The following is a 20430-nucleotide window of genomic DNA, read 5'->3' on the forward strand; positions in this document are numbered from 1 at the left end:
CTCATTAGCCCCTTTCGTAAAGTTTCAGTTTCCTTTAAATCCTTAATTATGACCTCTTCCCATCGCATTCAGGGACAGCCTGACTTTCGTTTGGCCCCAGATGGATACCAAAAAAGAATAATTTTTGGGCAATCTCTCATCCTTCGTCAGTAAAAAGTCTTCTAACTACCTCAACCTTTCTTCTGTCATAGCCCCAAAAGTGGGATAAAGCTACAGTCTATACTTGACATGCTGGCAGTCAAGAAGACCCTTAGACAATGCCTCTGGAAGACATGTAACAACCCTTTCTGTGCCTTTCCAAACACCCACGTTTGAGGACTATACCTTGACCTAGCTACCAATCATAGATTGCAAATTCCTTTTGTCGAAAGGTCGACGGATTTCTAATGCAGGAAAAACAATGGAGAAACTATTACTCTGGAACACGTATTTTGGCAGGAACTTTCTCAAAATGCCTTTGGAACCAACTTGAGACTGTTTGTAATATCTAAAACATCTAATAATAACATTATACTACTAATTACCGATCTTTATATATGTATTGGAATAAATAATTTAAGATTAAATCCTTTAAAAGTTAGTGTTACAAAGGTGAAGCCGAGTTTCGTATTCAGGAGAAATCTGACTTGTCTCTGGTTCATTAATGCAACATTTATAAAAATTTGAGGCCTAATTATTATAGGGTATTTTGATAAGCTTAATATTATTTTGGTTAGAAAGGGTCCAACACGTGTTCCAGCACGTATGTACAAAGATGGGGATGGAGTAAAATTGGTGCAAACAGTATTACTGGCTTTCATATAAAGTGAATATACCACTCGATGCCTTTTTTTATGCTCTTTACAAATATAAAAATCGCTTCTACCGCAAATTCAGATTTAAGCACTTTTTGACCTCTTGACCTCTTAAAAATGACCTATATATGGGCAAAATAGAAAATGACCTATATATCTGTAATAGTTTAGAAACAAACTTGGGCTACATATTTGCACATCAGAGGGGTGGTGGTAAAGCAGCATATAATAAATACGTAAACTAACCATTGCTGTATTTTTTTTATGTGTTTATGCTTTTGCACTGGTGATTTCTCTTCTCATTAAAATTCGATGTGCACAAACACATAAAAAAATACAGCAATGGTTAGTTTACGTATTTAATACATGCTATGCTTTACCCCCACCCCCCTGATGTGAAGATATATAGCCCAAATTTGTTTCTAAACTATTACAGATTTTTATACCCCATATTTAGGTCATTTTTAAGAGGTCAAAAAGTGCTTAAATATGAATTTGCGGTAGAAGCGATTATTATATTTGTAAACAGCATTAAAAAAGGCATCGAGTGGTATATTCACTTTATATGAAAGCCAGTAATTCTGTTTGCACCAATTTTACCGGGGATGGAAGAGATCCCTAGAGTTGGTCCAAAGGACCTCCTACAGAAAGCCCCTTTTCAACCCCCCCCCGTCCCCAAGGGTAAAATACTCTGACAAAATAAAGAAAAAGTCTAAGATGATGTATCTGCCAGTGCAGTTTCACACCACACAGCTCCTACCCAGCTCATGAAGTCACCAGCATAGTACGCCAAAAGATCTAGTTATTGATATAATAATTCCTTACTATTCATGCATTTCATCTTTCTCGTTTTATTGAGAATCCTACCATTCAATTTTGGGCCCCTTGAATAAATTAGAGCGCACTTCCGTGCTCGGAGGAAGAAGGACCTTTAATTTGAAGACAATAAATACTAAGGATTCAAAAAATGAATATTGAAGACTATAAATATTCTGGTATATGTTCGAGGGAGCCTTGGCCCCCGTCCTGCCTGCAGTTTCCGTGACTTTTTTTACACCCCCTGTAAAATTTGTACATTTTTTCACTTTCTCAACTGAAATACATTCCTGTTTACAAGCCCTGTACAGTTTCAGCATCCAAACCCAAGGAAATAGCTTCAAGCAATAGCTTTTTTTTCAATAGGTGCTTTCGTCGGCTTTTCTTGGGTTGCAGATAGGCATATTTCTACTTCTTTGGTCAACCCCCCCCCCCCCAAAGAAAAAGTTTGACACGATGGGAAGTAAGGGAGGAGTTTCTAACTTCTAAAATGTACACAGCCACCAGTTGAAGTGGTAAAAAAAAAGTCAATACCACTAGCATGACAAGCAGCTTAACAGTACTTGCAGAAGTGACATTAGAAAAATATTTACAGAAATCTTTAGGAGGCCTTAACTGGTGGTATGGGGCTTGCGCAAACATGTACCATCTGGAGGGGCAGGTCCAGGGGTGGTTTTACCCCAGAAGGTCAAAAATGCGGCACCAATTACAGAGGTGGAGGGGAAAAACGCGGATGAGGAAGCCAAGTTTTATTGGTGTTCCACTCAAACATTAATTCTGTAGCCGCCCCTGGCCATCTGACCTTAATTATAAATTAGCAATACGCGTACGGCTGGCAAGGATGTATCCAGGATTTTGTTCGGGGAGATTGTTAAAAAAAAACTTAAAAACGCATACAAATTTGTTTATATGCATTTTCGCCACATTTTTACGAGTCAGATAAATTTTCTAGGGGTGAATCAACTCTCCCCCCTTCCCTGAATATGGTCTTGATGGCTGGTGTCGACGTAGGATGTACACCAATATAAATCACGTGAATAATCCCTCGTCAGTAACCTCGTTATATTGATGTGTGACGAGAGATTCTGAGATATGGGCATGCATCAATAGCTGGTTGATCAGCAGCACAAAGATGCTAATTTTAACGGATATGTGTAATTTTAATGATCTTAGGGAATTCAAACCAAATTTGCTCGGAATAAAACAGTGATGTATATACCCTTTTAGCCTAGTGAACTTTCGTAATATTATTTCGATAAAGCATCAAACATCATATCCTTCTGAGAAAGGCGGTATTCAGGGAGGGGTAAGGGGTTTGAACACCATCCGAAATGTTTTTCCGAATCGTAATAAACGTAACAAAAATGAATAAAAACAAATTTTTGTTGCGTTTTTTTAAAGATTCTTTTTGTAAACCTCCCCCTTCCACAAAAAAAAATCCTGGATACGGCCTTGCTTCTGGGTCATAGCGGAAGGGGAGGGCTACAAATAACAGATAAGGTCTGAGTAAGATATGTGATATTAAAGAAGAGACGGTAGTCTCAGTTTTATTGGTAGGCTACAAACGTAAAACATTTTTTTGGGTGAATCTTTGTAATCATTTCAGGATTCTCACTATGAGGCCACACTGTATCTGCGGTAGCTGTACTTTAGTCTTTTACCAATGGTTTTGACTCTGGAACAGCGTTGCCAACGTTGTACGATTGTAGGCATCGTTTTCGGCACAAGTCGATAAATTTGGAATTTTTTTTATACAATACACATTTTTCCGGTGCGTTTTGGTTTTATTTGCTTGTTTCTGATTCGGATATCTGTTCAAGTTTTAGTTTATCAAAAATTACTGTCACGTTATGGAAAATTTTTAACCTGATGTCGAGAGGGTACAAATCAATCGCTTAAGACACAATTTTAATTGGAAAACTGGTAGAGTTTATTTCAACACATTGTCAATGCTGCTCTGCACCTCGAATCCTGATGAGCATGCGCACCTAGTCTTAATAAATCTTATCTATCTTAAACCAAATTTACTAATTTATCGAAACTTGTTTTTAAAGGTTTGGTTACAATCGGCTATACTTCATTCTTTGCAAGGTTACGTCTGAGACAGCAACCATAATCAGCGAAAATAACGCCTCTAGCTTTAGCTGAGAAAAAAATTATTACACTCACCCCTCCCGTCCTCAGGTCGGCTAGAGGAATTGAAAATGAATTGTTTAAGATATTTGTTGAGAGAGCCATCTTACTATGCTCAACTCGTCTGGTTTGTTTTCACGTAGGCTATATTATCTGCGTATTTCTACTTCCCCAGAAATTTTTGGGTTTTCCTTAAATCTCTCTGAAGAAAGACCATTTTTTCGGATTCTCGTCCAAGATTAACGTATTCAAATGGATTACGCTGTACTCATTTTCTCAACTGCAGCTGCAGCAATGGATAGAATTTAGATATACTGGTGAAACAATTGGACTTGCTTAGTCTTGTAAACTAAACCAAGCCATGGCAGGACCACAATGCCTCGATCTTTCCATCAAACAAAATAATAGACGACAATAGTAATTGTTAAAACAATGGATATTACTGTGAATACAACCTAATCAAATAACATAAATCAAAATAAAAATTACTTATTCAAAAATAACCGCATTAACAAAAAAGTTCAAACTAAAATAAATTTTGAAAGTTTTGTCGTCTTCGCCTCACGTAGGTTCAGGCGAAACTTGGATGAAGCCTTGAAAAACTCATTTTTCAAAATGGAAGGGGAACTTCTATAATTTTCTTTTTTAAATTGAAGGTACTAAATAGATTTTAAGCAGGATTGGGGGCCAAATTTGTCATATGACAGAAACACAATAATGGACAAATTATGAAGAAAGCCTGAGAAATTAATAGGAGTTTTTTTTTCAAATAGTGAGATTATCACGCAAAATTTAGATCTAAATTTGTCTGTTTGATCTAACTTTATCTGTTTATGTATCTGAATTTATCTACAAGGCGCAAAGCCAACATCAAAGGCCAAAACAACATCAAAATTGGAAAAGTTGCAAGTTTACTTGCACCTTTTCCCCCCTACAATATTTTTTTTCCATTATCTTTTTTTTTAGTTAGTTAATTTTCTTTTTAGCCGTTTTATATTATATTCAGCCGAAATCTTCGCTTAGGCTGATGTGTCCAACACCTTCACGAAACTTTTCGCTGCCTTGCTTTAATTTTGTGTCAACCAAACAGGTTGTTTATATCTTTGCAAATAATAGTCCAATAACAATAGTTAAAAACAAAACCAATTTTCAGCTGTTCACTCTCCGATATTTACTTGACGAAACTTCCTGCTATGTTTCTCAAACCCTTTGTATGGCATGCCCACAGATATACCCGGTTTTTGAAGGTAGATAACCCCTGGACATCGGTTTTATGCAAATAAGGCCGTAAGCTTTTATTCTCTATATATAATGTAATGATGTTGAACATACTTAGAGTATAAAAAATAGGGACGATGGGGAGAGAGAGAGAATATTGGCAATAATGTTTAAATCTATAATATTGCAGCTATTAAAAAGTCATGGTTATTTGGTTGCTCTTGAATGTTACAAATGACACCTACGTTTTTCTTCGAAGAAGAAATTAAGCTTAATATCGAGGGTACACCCCCTTCTTGCCACCTGATGTACATCTTGGAACATCAGGTGTGCCATAGATTTCCACCACACTTGGCACACTTCTGTCAAGCTTGGCATGCACCACCTCGTATCCGTTATTCTGAAAGAGGCCAACCCCTCACTTACTATACCAGACGACTCTTGCCCGAGCCACTATCTAGCCACACCTGTTAATAAAACATCGAAGAGAAAATTGAAGATTCGCGAATGATAAGTGTTTTTTCTTGATTATTATGTCACCACATTTTTACTACAGAAGAGAAAATTGTAATGGTGGGAAATTGGTTATAAGACTATATCAATAGCGATATAAAATACAAAATAGGGAACTATGTCGTCTAGTCGTATGTCTGCAACTTCATCTCTATTCATAATTGCGATTCGGTAACTACTGTTCTAATCGATCATCTTTTATAAACTACAAAAATGTATTAAATCTTCATATGATTTATTGGTCAATCATAAAAGAGTCCTCTCGGAAGATTCTCTTTTTCACATTTTCTGCCCTTTCGTGAGCAAAAACGAAAAAGTTTTCAAACTTTAGATTCAGCTATGTACAGGAGATTCAAATCCCTTAAAAATGGCACTTTGTGTTCCAAAGAATCTTCTCAGAAGTTGAGCATAGTTCAACTCACAAAATTACGTACGGGATACATTATTGTCGCTGTTGTCGTAAGCAAACAGGGCTTTACCCACAATTGACTACAATGTGGATTAAGCACAAGATTATCGTGCTTGTCTGTTGGGGTAAAAAAAAAGAAGCCATAGAGCCTGTCTTTTCAGCAGAGTCTTATATTGTTATCAGACTAGAAACCTCTGATGAGTATTTAGGACACAGGAGTAAGTTTGATTGCTGCCGCTAAAGTCATAGCCAACCAGTTTTCCCGGAGGAGGCTTCCTGGCGCTCCACTCAGCTAGCATTTAAATAAATAAGTTTGCATAAGTCACAAACTTGTAGAAATTCATACTTTTGAAGTTGATTCCATCAAAATTCCTTTCTTCAAGCATTACAACATTGTTTTTAACACGGAAACACTGCCTCTGTGGCGCACCTGGTTTGATGTAATCTGATAACTTACAATCTCATATAAGAATAAAAATAGGGAAATATACACTAGTGTACACAACTTTTCCTGGCTTAAACCTGGATTCTCATATTGCATCTGTTTTTGAGGGGGCGCCCACTTTCCACCACCTGATGCACATATTCTTGGCGTGCCACTCAGTTCCACCACGCTTGGTACACTTCCGCCACATTGGCACACACCACATGGTACACATAATTTCTGAAAGTGGGCGTCCCCTCGCTTAGATGCCCACTTTTTCTCATCTTTTTACGCTATTTTCAAGCATGTGTTGAATTATTTAATCTGTTGTTTTTTTTTTTCTATCTCATATCTCTTCAAGCTGATAAAGGATCCCGGGTGGGAAGCCGAAATATACTGACTTTCAATACTATCTGTATTAAATCTGTTTTTTTTCTTCATTATAATTTTAAATATGTAAATTATTTATTCATTAACTTGGGTCATATATATTGTTTAACTCATACTGTCCAATAGGCCAATGAGGGGCGCAGCGCCAAAAACCTAAAACTGGCTGATAGTTTTTGAAGTACAATAAATCCATCCAACAATGAGTAAAAACATTGAAGTTTTGCATTGCTGGATACTTACAACAAAGAATAATCAATGAAATGAGATGACCCTAATTTTGAGCTATTATTTAAGATATAATAGAAATAAACGGAATAAAAGATAAGTTTCAATTTTAGGGAAGGCTTTAACTTGAGGTTGTTAATATAACCCTTTATACATAACTCAATAAAAAAAACAAATTTTTTTTAACTGCAAGTAAGGAGCGACATTACATCTTAAAACGAACAGAAATTGTTCCCTATGTGAAAGGGGTCGTCCCCTCCTCAACACCTCGCTGTTTACGCTAAAGTTTTTTTTTATTGTTTTAAAAAGTAGAGTTGTGACAGACTCCAGCATTTTTATTGGGGGGAGGATGGGGAAGAGGTTTTCATATCTGGATAGTCAAAGGGCACGTACTGTACAATATCTTATTCCTCCAAATTATGGGGGCAATTCCCCCTTGTTCCCCAAACGACTCCCCTGACAAAGCGAAATTAAAACACAAAAGGTTGATATCAATACACCTCGCTGTTTACGCTAAAGTTTTTTTTATTGTTTTAAAAAGTAGAGTTGTGACAGACTCCAGCATTTTTATTGGTGGGAGGATGGGGAAGAGGTTTTCATATCTGGATAGTCAAAGGGCACGTACTGTACAATATCTTATTCCTCCAAATTATGGGGGCAATTCCCCCTTGTTCCCCAAACGACTCCCCTGACAAAGCGAAATTAAAACACAAAAGGTTGATATCAATACACCTCGCTGTTTACGCTAAAGTTTTTTTTATTGTTTTAAAAAGTAGAGTTGTGACAGACTCCAGCATTTTTATTGGGGGGAGGATGGGGAAGAGGTTTTCATATCTGGATAGTCAAAGGGCACGTACTGTACAATATCTTATTCCTCCAAATTATGGGGGCAATTCCCCCTTGTTCCCCAAACGACTCCCCTGACAAAGCGAAATTAAAACACAAAAGGTTGATATCAATACATATTTTTCATGGGACCATATCAAGGATTTTTGTGGGGGAGGGGGTAACAAAAAAAGTAGGAAAATTTGTTTATGTGTATTTATGTTACTTTTTTACGAGTCACAGGGGGAAGTTAAAACTGGGTACCCTCCCCGTTTTGGATACGGCTCTCTCGATATATAAAATAAATCTACATTTAATACTAATTCCAAATGCATGAAGTTCTTTACTTTTAAATCTGAACAATTTTAGAAAAATGTGACGCCCCCTTCGCCAAGAACAGGTGAGGAACATTGAATAAAGCTACACTGCAGTACTCAACATGTCCAAGAACCATATACAAGGGATTTCAAGCCTATATATTAGATAACACACAATTTTGCGTTTTCTCCGAGAAGAATTGTCACAAATGAGTTTTTTTTTTTTTTTTCTGTCACTAGCGGTGCTAGTGTCGAATTAGTTCTAGGCAGTTCTGAACAGTTTCAACAAATGGACTTGGATCAATTCACCCTCGACAATTAAATTGAACAAGTCAGGCCGAGAAACTGACACACCATTAATGCAAAATTACTATTGATAAAATCAAGCTACAGAACAAGACTGATACCACCAACCGAGGGATTCTGATTCTGCACAAGGTCGTTTCACGAGCATCTATAGAAAGGGAATGTCAGGAGAGGAATGTTTCTCAGGGAAAGGTTGAAATGAATAATAACTGCGATTCTTGGACAGTTGTAAATAATGAAACATACTTTTCTTACAAGATCTAATCCTTAAAAACTATCCTTTGGAAAAACATAGGATCCCTGTTGATCACTTTGAATACCTCGGACGCAGAGACTTGCAACTACATCCAACTCCAGGGATACAGGGTCAGCAGGAAACACCACAGGGATTTTTTTACTGGAAGGAAAACAACAAATAGGAGGAGGGATTGATAAAGAAAACCAATTTTTATTTGATAACTGAATAAAAAGCGCCCAGAAATTCAAGAAAATATCGGATTTCGGGAAGAGCCCCCTCTACCAGGATAGAACACACAAGGGATAGGCTCACAGAAATAAATTTCAGAGAATTCCCCAATTCTAGAGGCCTGAGGGCAGTAAAGACAAATAATGACATATTGTACCCGGTCTCATGGCTGAATGAATTATAAAATTGCGTATTGAATGCTCTGTTCATAATGGCTACTATATCTTCGTCACCAATATTGTATAATCTTAAGTCCTACTAAAAAGGCAAGTAGTCTACAAAAATCAAAGGAAAAATATAAGGTTTTTGGAAATTGGGCCCCAACGTAACAACTCGTCACTTCATAATACACTTACAAGTTCTGAGTGTTTTCGGGGGTAGATTAAGATTTTATTTCGAGGGAGACAACGAAACTTTGGCTACCCCCTGTAATCAGGAATACTTTATGGTCTTTTTTGGGGGGGGTGCATGTCCCAAAAAAACCCTTGAACATTTTGCATTCGCTTAAATTAATCAGCTAGTATTTTTTTTTAATCCAGCCAAAAATTTTCCATTACGAGGAGCTTTAAACGATTTTTCTTTCTAAATTTCTGTATCTCATACTTTAAGAAAAGATCAGCTATTTAGAAAGGTTCCCCATAGTCAATTTTACCACTGAATTTGAAAATGTAACCAAGCTTTTTTTAACGTAACCAAAGATTTAAGTTCGGGGGAGGTACAGAAAACGCATCAAAAATGTATTCTACCCATTTTTATTACGTTTTTACGAGTCGGACAAATGTTTCGGGAAGGGGGAGGGTCAAACACCCTAACCCCTCCCCTCTGAATACAGCCTTGATTGCACTTTATTATAAATTTTTTGGATTACTTTCTGATTACTCTTAACCATCATGTGGTGTTCCGAGGTATGTACCCGTTACGATTCATAATACCAAATACTGTCAAGTTGAAATAAAGAATCTTTAAAGTTATGCATATCTGGTCTCGTTAAAGAGATCGGGAGATCCTGAGAGATCGAGGAATGAACTGGTACGTTGTTGAATTACTTATTGATTGCTCTTAATCATCATTAAATAAATAAAAAACAAGTCTTTTCAACTGAAAGTAAGGAGCGACATTAAAACGTAAAACGAACAGAAATTACTTCGTATATGAAAGGGGCTGCTTCCTCATCAACGCCCCACTCTTTACGCTAAAGTTTTTACTGTTTTAAAAAGAAGAGTTGAGAGAAAGTTTTAATGTCGCTCTTTACTTGCAGTTGAAAAAACTTGTTTTTTTTATTTAATTTCTGAACGTTTTTGAATCAATGCATGTCTTGATTTTGGCTCTCCGCAGAGGAATCATTAAAACGAAATTTGCATATTTATTTATTTTTTTGGCTAAATGGCTTTCTCATAATTTCGATCGAATGATTTTGAGAAAAAAAGAGCGGGGGAGGAAGCCTAGTTGCCCTCCAATTTTTTGGTTAATTAAAAAGGCAACTAGAACTTTTAATTTTTTACGAATCTTTTTATTAGTAAAGATATACGTAACTTATAAATTAGCTTACGTAAAGAATTTTTATTCTCATGTTTTTATTACACATATGAGGGGGTTCGCCCCCTCGTCAGTACCTCTCTCTTTACACTAAATCTTAAATTTTGTCCCAACTCGTTAAGAATGACCCCTGAATCACAAAAACCGTAGAATAAATAGTTGACAATACTAAAAATACTTTAGCGTAAAGAGCGAGGTATTAGAAGGAGGTGAGCCCCTCATATGTGTAATGCTGCTCCTTACTTCCAGCTGAAAAAAAACTTTTTCATATTTATTTTTTCATTGTTTTTTTTTTAAATAATGCTAGTAAATCCTGCACTCCCTTCATGGAAATTCTCTTCCCCCATGACAAATTCCTCGATGGAAAGTTCCCCCAGTATATCCTCCTCTTCTCAACCCCTCCCTCCAACCAAAAAATCCTCCTGAAAACGCCTGTACACTTCCCAATAACCATTACTATATGTAAGCACTGGTCAAAGTTTGTAACTTGTAGCCCCTCCCACGGGGACTGGGGAGGAGTAAGTCGTCTCCAAAGACATAGTTATAAGGTTTTTCGACTACGCTGAATAAAAGGGCTATCTCAGAATTTTGATCCGTTGACTTTCTGCCTTCTGGCAAAAAATACAAAATTCCACATTTTTATAGATAGGAGCTTGAAACTTCTACAGTAGGGTTCTCTGATACGCTGAATCTGATGGTGTAATTTTCGTTAAGATTCTATGACTTTTATGAGGTGTTTCCCCCTATTTTCTAAAATAACGCAAATTTTCTCAGGCTCGTAACTTTTGATGCGTAAGACTAAACTTGATGAAACTTATATATTTAAAATCAGCATTAAAATGCAATTCTTTTGATCTAGCTATTGGTATCAAAATTCCATTTTTTAGAGTTTTGGTTTCTATTGAGCCGGGTCGCTCCTTACTACAGTTCGTTACCACGAACTGTTTGATAAGGTGTTCCGAGGTATGAACTGGTACATTTTCCTTTTAAGAGCAATGAACTGGCAAATCTGAGGGGAGAGCTTTTTAATAGTGGTAATGATAAGCTCCTGTCGGGGATCGTTAAAGGAACGTCTCTTAGATACATATTCGCAACAAGTAATTTTAATTAAAAGGTTTAGAGGTCAGTAAATAGAAATGTGTCTTTAATTGTGACAGTTTTTTTATTGTTATATATGGCTTTATCAGCTTTAAAATGTAAACATATTTATGAATGTATAAGAGCGCATATTCCTAAGCAATTTTTTTTAAGTCTGATTCACCCAAAGAGTCTTTTTATCTTTTTCATAGCCTTTTCGTGGATCATTACCCACAAAAATACCTAGAAATAATTTAAATTAATCGTGGGTGATATAAAAACTAATAAACAGACTTAAGATCTACATAAATGATAAGAATCGCTCCAAGGGATTGCCCACATTCACTATTCGTATACACCAAATGGCGCACGCCACGTCATGTGGGTGTGTATCGAACGCGACGCAACGAGGTACAACGTGGCGTTCCAAGATTTACTCCACGTATTAGAGAGTGGACAATCCCTCAAATTGCCCAATCAAGAGTACTAAAGAGAAAAGTCAAATTTGGTTACATGCATTCAAAACAGGTGGCTCAGGTCAAGACTGGAGGTGGATGAGTAAGCTAATTTAAAATATAGTATGTACCATGTTGTCTCTTCAAATGCAATTTTCTTAGAGCTTATCCGTATTCACATGCACGGAAGCAGAGCGGGGACCTACAGACTCTTGCAATCGAAACGTTTTAGGATCCTTTCTAGATTTTTCTTTTTAGTCCTTATTTTGTATCTACTTATGTTTTTTTCCAAAATGTATCACCCTGAAAAATCAGGCCTCTTTAAAAATAAATCACTGCACAGGAGCCTACCTAAGCAGGCATATAAAGAGGGGGAGGTGACCACTGGGAATACGACGATTTCTTCTCTGTTTTCTGACGATTCGTATCAAACAACTTCATTCCAATTTCAAACATTTTTAACGAAAACAAAACCTTGCAATTCCAAGAGGCATACACTCAAGGTCGTATCCGGGTGGGTTAGGGGATTTGACCCCCCCCCAAATGTTTGTCCGACTCGTAAAAACGTAACATAAATGAATATAAACACATTTCTTATGCAATTTTTTAGGTTTTTGCGTGTACCCCCCACAGAAAAATCCTTTTGTACCCCCTCCCCCCAAGAAAAAACCAGGATATGGCCCTACATACACTTAAGTATTATTTAGATATAGCTCCAAAAAAATCAGCCTTTCTAGGTTACGGGTAACTGTAACAATAATTGTATTGCAAAAGTATTAAGCCAATATAAAAATATTACGATGCCTCAATACTAATGATAGACAAAATAACCGTTAGACAGAGGGATATACAAATACACACGTAAAACAAGAAAAGGGGACTGCAGGAAAGAGATCATTTTATTAAGTATGATAAATTACTAAACATAACTATATACTTTGGGGACGTTTAAAGTACGGCAGAAGTAAGTGAGTGATCGGTAGGAACCACAGTCGAATAAGCTCCCATTGATATTTGAAAAGATGATATATTAATCGGAGAGAAAAAACAACTGAAATTTGTGTCTGTTTTGTTTCTAGGATTCAATTTCAAGCGCAGGGATCAAACTCATTCTTTTGGAAAGGGGACTGAATATGAATATGAAAAATATACATTATTTTATAGCCATTACATTTTCGAAACGTCCATGTTTGTATAGAATTTTTCTCACCCTATGGATAGGAGTCCCCCATGTAGGGGGAGGGGGTAGGATGAAAAATCTAGAAGATGAAGGGGCTTTCACAAATTTTAAACAGGCGAGGTTCGAATTTGTATTTATATATATTTTTTTAGAAAAGCCTTATATTTAGCATAGAAAAACGTTTTAGAAAATCAAATTTGGGTACTTCCGTATATACTCGAGAGGTATATACTCGAGCCAGTATATACTCGAGAGGTGAAGTTAGGGTAATCCTAATGAAATGTACCGAAATATGATGGAAATATAACATTTAAGTATATATACTAATATAATTTGGGCTAAATGTTTACACATTAGGGAGAGGGGGAGGATAAAGTAACCTATCCTTCTTCCCCCCTCCACAATGTGCAAATATATAAGTCCAATGTATTCTGACATACGTCATTTGTCTTTGCGGCTATGAAAGCGGTTTTCTTACATCTTAGATAAAGCAAACTTCTCGAGTGTGTACTGGCTAATACGGAAGTACTCAAATTTGTACTAAGGATGTTTTGAAAATGCAGAAATTTTTGTAAATATTTGGTCTTCCATGTAGCTGGGGACGACAAAAGCCCCTCGTCCTACTTTGTGAGATGACTCGAATAAACGCAATAAAAAATTAACCTCAGGCGGAGCTTAGATTTGTAACAATAGGCCTATATTTAATAGATGTTGAGATTCTAAATAAGGCTAATGTTAAGAATAGCGGCTCTCCGAAATGAGAGAGGCTAGAACAAAAAAAGGGAAGGTTTTTAGACTGCTAACTTTATACTCATGTTATGGCTTTATTTGCGTCTAAGAAATTCCTCCCTAGCCCCCCTCTATATAGCCCCAGGATAAATAGAACTTCAAATAAAAATTTACCCTTAGATTGATTATTTTATGCTCCTTTTCAACATAATAGTCGTTACCCTGACAATACACCCCCCCCCCCAATGGAGACCTATATAGCCCAAATAATACGTGTTTGTTGTTTATTTCCATTGATTGGCCTGTCGTAAAACCGGTTACGTGTGCACTTGGAGGTAGTGAGGTCCCTGAATATTGGATAAAAAAAATAGATAACAAAAAAACAATGTTAAATGAGTGAAAAATGTGAATGTTACTTAAAGGAAAAATGATAATCAGATTAAAGCAAAGATGTTACGTATTATACATTGAGGATTTCATTGTTTTTTACACCAGTTTATAACATAGGCTAGGGCTGACGAACTATAAAAATATACTATTTATCTCAAGCTATCTAAAAATGCCCCTCTTTCTGTTCTAGCATATCTCCTTCTGGAGTTACTACTCTTAACCTTTACCAATAATAATGTATTATCTAATCAGAAATTGACACTTCCAACATGAGAATTACTAGCAATTTATGGAAGCCGATAAAAAATTATCTAAATCAAAAGACAAGCACAAAATTTATTAAAAAAAAATATTTATAGAAAAAAAGGCATAAGACATGCAAAAATATAACTATACACAAAACAAACAAAACGGACCTAAAAATATAAAAACTAAATAAAATGAAAAAGTGTATTATAAGAGATTTTACATAGAATTTATATCTGTTATAAGAGTGTTGATACATTATAGGATTCTAAATAATTTATTTTATTAAGGAGAACATTTGAACTTTCAAGATTTGAGCAAGTTCTCTTTTTTAAATAATCTGCTTTCGACTGTAAAAAAAAATAAATGGAATAAATAAAAAAATGCTGAATGGAGGCATAGTCAGAATACTGAAAATCTCTGAAGTCGTACTTGGAGTTGATTATAACCTGAGAAAATAATAATAGAATTAATAATAGAAATAATAATAGAAAATAGATAATAATATAATAATAGAAATAATAATGAAATAGAAGAAATAATAATAATAGAATAATAGAAATAATAATAGAAAATAATAGAATCTAATAATAGATTCAACAGCCCTGCGGGAAATATGAAAAAAATTAATATAGTTAAGTCAAGAAGAATAATATAAATAATCATAAAAAATAATCATAAATAAAATAAATTCAACAGTGCAACTAAGATGATCATTCCCTAAGGAGTCCAGACTTGCAACAGAGCTTTTCGTAGGCTATATGCGGCAATTATAGACATATTTTTAACCAAACAATTTAAGTTCACAATCTCTAACTACAATTCTGAAAAATTTGCAATGTCTTCTGAAAAACGAGATGGTAAACGAATTTCTTCTGACTACTGTCACACTCATTTTGCATTTCTAAGAGTTATATAATAATTGTAATTAACTTGTAAATTCTTTGTCCTGGGCTATCAGAAATAAGTCTTCTTTTATTTCCTAAAGCCAGCCGACGGGAACTATCCTGAAGATTTAATCTCCGTTCGAAAGACAATTTAAAAGCTTGTACTCCAAGTATTAGCATATTTTCAAGATAATGAAATGAAATATAGGGGACTTAATCCTCCCTTCTGAAAAGGGTGTGGCCAGAAGGTACCAGTCACAACAAATTCCAAAGAAAAACAATTTGGACTACTGCCAGTCAGGCACGTGCACAGGAACTTTCACGCAGGGGAAGAATAAAACACACTTTTCCTTGATAATACGAATAAGGGTTTTGGGTTTTGGAGGGGGGCACGTAGGTTCTCCCCTTTGCGCACCTCCCTGCTACATATTCTTCTGGTCCAATTCTCAAATTTCTGAGAAGAATTTGAAAGATGTTGCCCCCTCCAAAAAACACGAACAAGCTTACCCTTCTCCACCTCTGTGACAATGAATTATGTCAAGAGATTTTTAATTTGTAAAAGAAACTTGACAAATAAACAACGAAGACCGGTAAATTTCGAAGGGAAACTGTATTTAACTCTAAGACTATGCCCATCCCCATTGAAACATTACTTCAAAGCTATATTACAGATGAGGAGGAATCATGACAGCGTCAAATAACAGCTGCATCAGATGGCGTGCGACTATCATGACAGGTTGTACCCCCGGGGGGGAGGGGAGTTTCTTTAACCTGGTTTACCCCTCCCCTCCCGAGATTATTGCTCGACTCGAAAAATTAAGAAAAAATGCATATAAACAAATTTTCTATGCTTTTTAATTTTTTATTGTACCCCTCCCCCGGAAAAATTCTGCATGGGCCCTTGCTATCATGTACCCAGAATGAGGAATTAGAGCCGCATGAAAGGAATGAATCCAATGTTGATCAATATATCAGTAGAATAAAACAATGAAATCAAATTAAAAGCCCAGGCAGTCAGATAATCTGAGAAGTTAAAGTTTGATTACCAAGTTAAAGGGATTTTTGGCTTGGAACATCAATCAAAAGTAGATTTACCGGTCTAGACTTTGAAAGACCGGCCAAGATGATACCAGTTAGTTCAAGACTTAATACAAAATTTGAAATTCCTACCACTATAAAAATAAAAGAAAAGGTTGATGAAAGGAAAAAGCTGGCCTCATATATGGATTACTTTTGCCCCAGATACGTTTTAGGAGTTTGCGTTGCCCACATCTTTTTAAAGGCCCAGAAGCTCTCTCATTTAAGTATATTTTTTTTTTATGGTAATGCCCTCAGACAACTGTAAAAAGGATAATAGTTCACATTTCGGTAAAATTCTAGTTAATTGATTTCTTGCTATCTCATAAAAGGGTTTAGATTAGGAAAATGAAACTTTCAGGGATGAATCTACAGACTAAAGTATGTCCCGGGAAGGTATTTTGAAGCAACTACCTCCACTCCTTCTCCCTCTAGAGGGCGCTGACCTTTGATGACCTTTAAAAATATGTATGTTATAAAAGTGAAACCTTGCAAAATAGATTTTCTGCTTAATTGAAATACAGCAAAATTGTTTTCAGCTTCATAACTTTGCTCATTTCTATTTTATAAAGTTTTAAAGATATGCAAATACATTTCCTAAATTTTGAAAGAAAAACATTGATATGGCTCAAAAATTCTACTCAAATAACAGGAATTGCATTTTTCAGAACTAAAGACAGATTTCAGGGCCCTCTAGAGGGAGAAGGAGTGGAGATGGGTACTTTAAAATACCTTCCTGGGACATACTTTATCCTGTAGACCCATACCTGAAAGTTTCATTTTCCTAACCTAAACCCTTTTCGAGATAGCAAGAAGTCAATGAACTAGAATTTTACCCAGATTTCCAAGGATGTTAATGAAGTGGCGAAGAAACGGTGGAAACCCCCATTAATTATTTGGCAAAAAGATAAATATGCATTTGATACGCTTTTATAACGTCCTTTTTCAATACGAAAATCGCTAAATTCGTAACAGCATACTTCCCCCCCCCTTTAATGGAGCCGGAAATAGCCCTAGGATGCAGTCAAAAGTTTGCTGAAATTCTTGCTGTTTTTTTTTTTAATTGGCTTTATTTGGCATCACAAAGGCATTTACGAGGCTAACAATCAATATATTCGGAATAAACATTAAAACGCGTATCAAGTGTTATCTATATATTTTAGTCAGGAAATTAATACAGAAAAGGAAAAATTCCGGTAAAACTGGTGCAAACATAATTACTGGCTTTCATATAAAGTGAATATACCGCTCGATGCCTTTTTTATGCTCTTTACAAATATAATAATCGCTTCTGCCGCAAATTCAGATTTAAGTACTTTTTGACCTCTTAAAAATGACCTATATATGGGGTCATTACAAATCTGTAATTGTTTAGAAACAAATTTGGGCCATATATTTGCACATCAGAGGGGGGGTGGGGGTGAAGTATAGCATATATTAAATACGTAAACTAACCATTGCTGGGGTTTTTTTGTGCTGTTGCACTGGTGATCTCTCTTCTCATCAAATTCGATAAAAAAAAAAGAAAAAAGAACAGCAATGGTTAGTTTACGTATTAATATTTTAAATTTACACCCCACCTCCTGAGTGCAAATATATAGCCTAAATTTGTTTCTAAACTATTACAGATTTGTAATGACCCCATATATAGGTCATTTTTAAGAGGTCAAAAAGTGCTTTAAGAGGTGAAAAAGTACTTAAATCTGAATTTGCGGTAGAAGCGATTATTATATTTGTAAAGAGCATAAAAAAAATGCATCGAGTGGTATATTTACTTTACATGAAAGCCAGTAATACTGTTTGCACCAGTTTTTACCAAAATTCCAAATTGACAATAATCTCAGTTTTTTCAGAGAAAAGAAGAATGAGTTTTTATTCTGTTCATTTTTTTTATGTACTGTCCAAACCTGTGATATATGGAAACTGGGTAAAATTCTAGTTAATTGACTTCTTGCTATCTCGGAAAGGGTCTAGGTTAGGAAAATGAAACTTTCAGGGATGAATCTACAGACTAAAGTATGTCCCGGGAAGGTATTTTAAAGTACCCACCTCCACTCCTTCTCCCTCTAGAGGACCCTGAAATTTGCCTACATTACAGGTCTATTACCTATTGAAATTTTACAAAACAATATTTTACCTTAATTTTCAGTTACTAGTTGCTTTCTCTCTGCCTTTAGTTCTGAAAATGCAATTCCTGTTATTTGAGTAGAATTTTGAGCCATATCAATGGTTTTTTTTTTTGAAATTTAGGAAATGTATTTGCATATCTTTAAAACCTTATAAAATGGAATTGAGCAAAGTTATGAAGCTGAAAACAATTTTTGTTGTACTTCAATTAAGCAGAAGATCTATTTTTCAAGGTTTCACTTTTGTAACACACATATTTTTAAAGGTCATCAAAGGTCAGGGCCCTCTAGAGGGAGAAGAAGTGGAGGTAGTTGCTTCAAAATACCTTCCCGGGACTTACTTTAGTCTGTAGATTCATCCCTGAAAGTTTCATTTTCCTCAACTAAACCCTTTCCGAGATAGCAAGAAGTCAATTAACTAGAATTTTACCAAAATAATAATAAGTAGTAAAAAAATATGACCAGTAGACGATTACATAAAACTAACAAAATTCACGAACACAAACACTGGTGTGGCTTCCCCCCCCCCAGGCAAACCGACAAAGCCTTCATATCTTTAACATAATTAAGCTGTTCATAGAAAGCACAAGAAAAAAAAATGGTTATATTACTTACAGTAACATAAAGTTATAATAATACAAGTTATAGTTACTTATATAACTCTAATTAACCTTAAAAAAATTTGAATAAAGTACAACCCCCCCTCCAAAAAAGAGTTTTTTTCCAAAATTATTGTCAAGCAGTTATAGCCAATAAAAATAGTCTTACAATTTTTCATTGGCATTAAATATTAAAATTTAGCAACAAATCTGGCACCCACATAGCTTTTTTAGCTCTTTAGACTTCCTTCAAAAAATTTGAAAAGTACCATCTCGATAAAGGCTATTTTCATAGCCTACTTTTTTCGATTCGTATATTACCACCCCACACGCACACAGAATAAGGTTATGTGTACGCGCCCAGGTTATATGAAAAAAACTACACCAATAAATAATTAAACAAATCAAAGTCAGAATGTCGTAGACATGGACAATATTCTTTTACGAATACATTCACGAACAACAATCTTTTGTTCAATATCTCCCTTGAAGACTCAAATAGCCAAACAATGGCGAATTCACTTTTTTGCTTCAAATATAAGTTTTTGCAGATCTTCCCATTCGCCGATGACAGCTACGCTTGGAGAGGCGGAGCCAGCCTGAGGCACGCGCATATTAATGAAATCGATTCTATGACCTACAGCTCAACTGCGGATGTCAGAAAAAATATTCAAATATTAATTTTCTTTAGCCTAATTGGAGGACAGGACTAGGCCAATATAGAATTATAAATGCTTAAATGATAATAATAATGCAACAACGAAAAACAAAATAGGAAAAATATGCAGAATTTATAATTAAAATATCAATAAATGTCACCTTGTCAGTTGTTTGAGATGTAGGTCTAGGCTATCAAATTGTCTAAATCATAGGTGGAACTGACTTATAGACTATAGGCCTAAACTAATACCTATATTCTAGGAATATTGTTTAAACACTCAATTTTTTAAGACAGAAAGCCCAGACCTAGAAGTACTATGCTAGTTTAGGATATTAATTTATATTCTCAAGGTTTTTTTTAATATAATTTTTGGACTGTATACAAATTAAAAAGTAAAATTGGCTAAAAAGATTCAAAAGTTTCTGGTCTGCAGCATGGGCTATTAAGTCTATATTTGGGTTAAAAAAGCTGATCTTTAAAATAAACAGTACCTTTTTTCCTACTCCGAAAAATGAAGAGAGATCATATCCAAAATATCAAAACTCAAAATCCAAATAAAACTGTAAAATTTTGTATCAGTTCTAAACATGAAAACCAGAAACAAGACTTTTGGATCTCTTGCCAACTGTCG

General features: G+C 35.4%; 1 protein-coding gene across 2 annotated transcripts in view; it reads right to left on the reverse strand.

The window, feature by feature from the left end:
• The window catches only part of LOC136030445 (polyhomeotic-like protein 3), a 154051-nt gene extending 133638 nt beyond the window's left edge, over positions 1-20413 (reverse strand). For both annotated transcript variants that reach the window (XM_065709429.1, XM_065709428.1), the window contains exon 1: positions 20291-20413. The gene's annotated coding sequence lies outside the window, so the exon portion shown is untranslated. The remainder of the gene's footprint in view (positions 1-20290) is intronic.
• Between the last annotated feature and the right edge of the window lie 17 nt (positions 20414-20430).

This window comes from Artemia franciscana, chromosome 8, assembly GCF_032884065.1.
Source record: "Artemia franciscana chromosome 8, ASM3288406v1, whole genome shotgun sequence".
In the NCBI taxonomy this organism is placed as follows: domain Eukaryota; kingdom Metazoa; phylum Arthropoda; class Branchiopoda; order Anostraca; family Artemiidae; genus Artemia; species Artemia franciscana.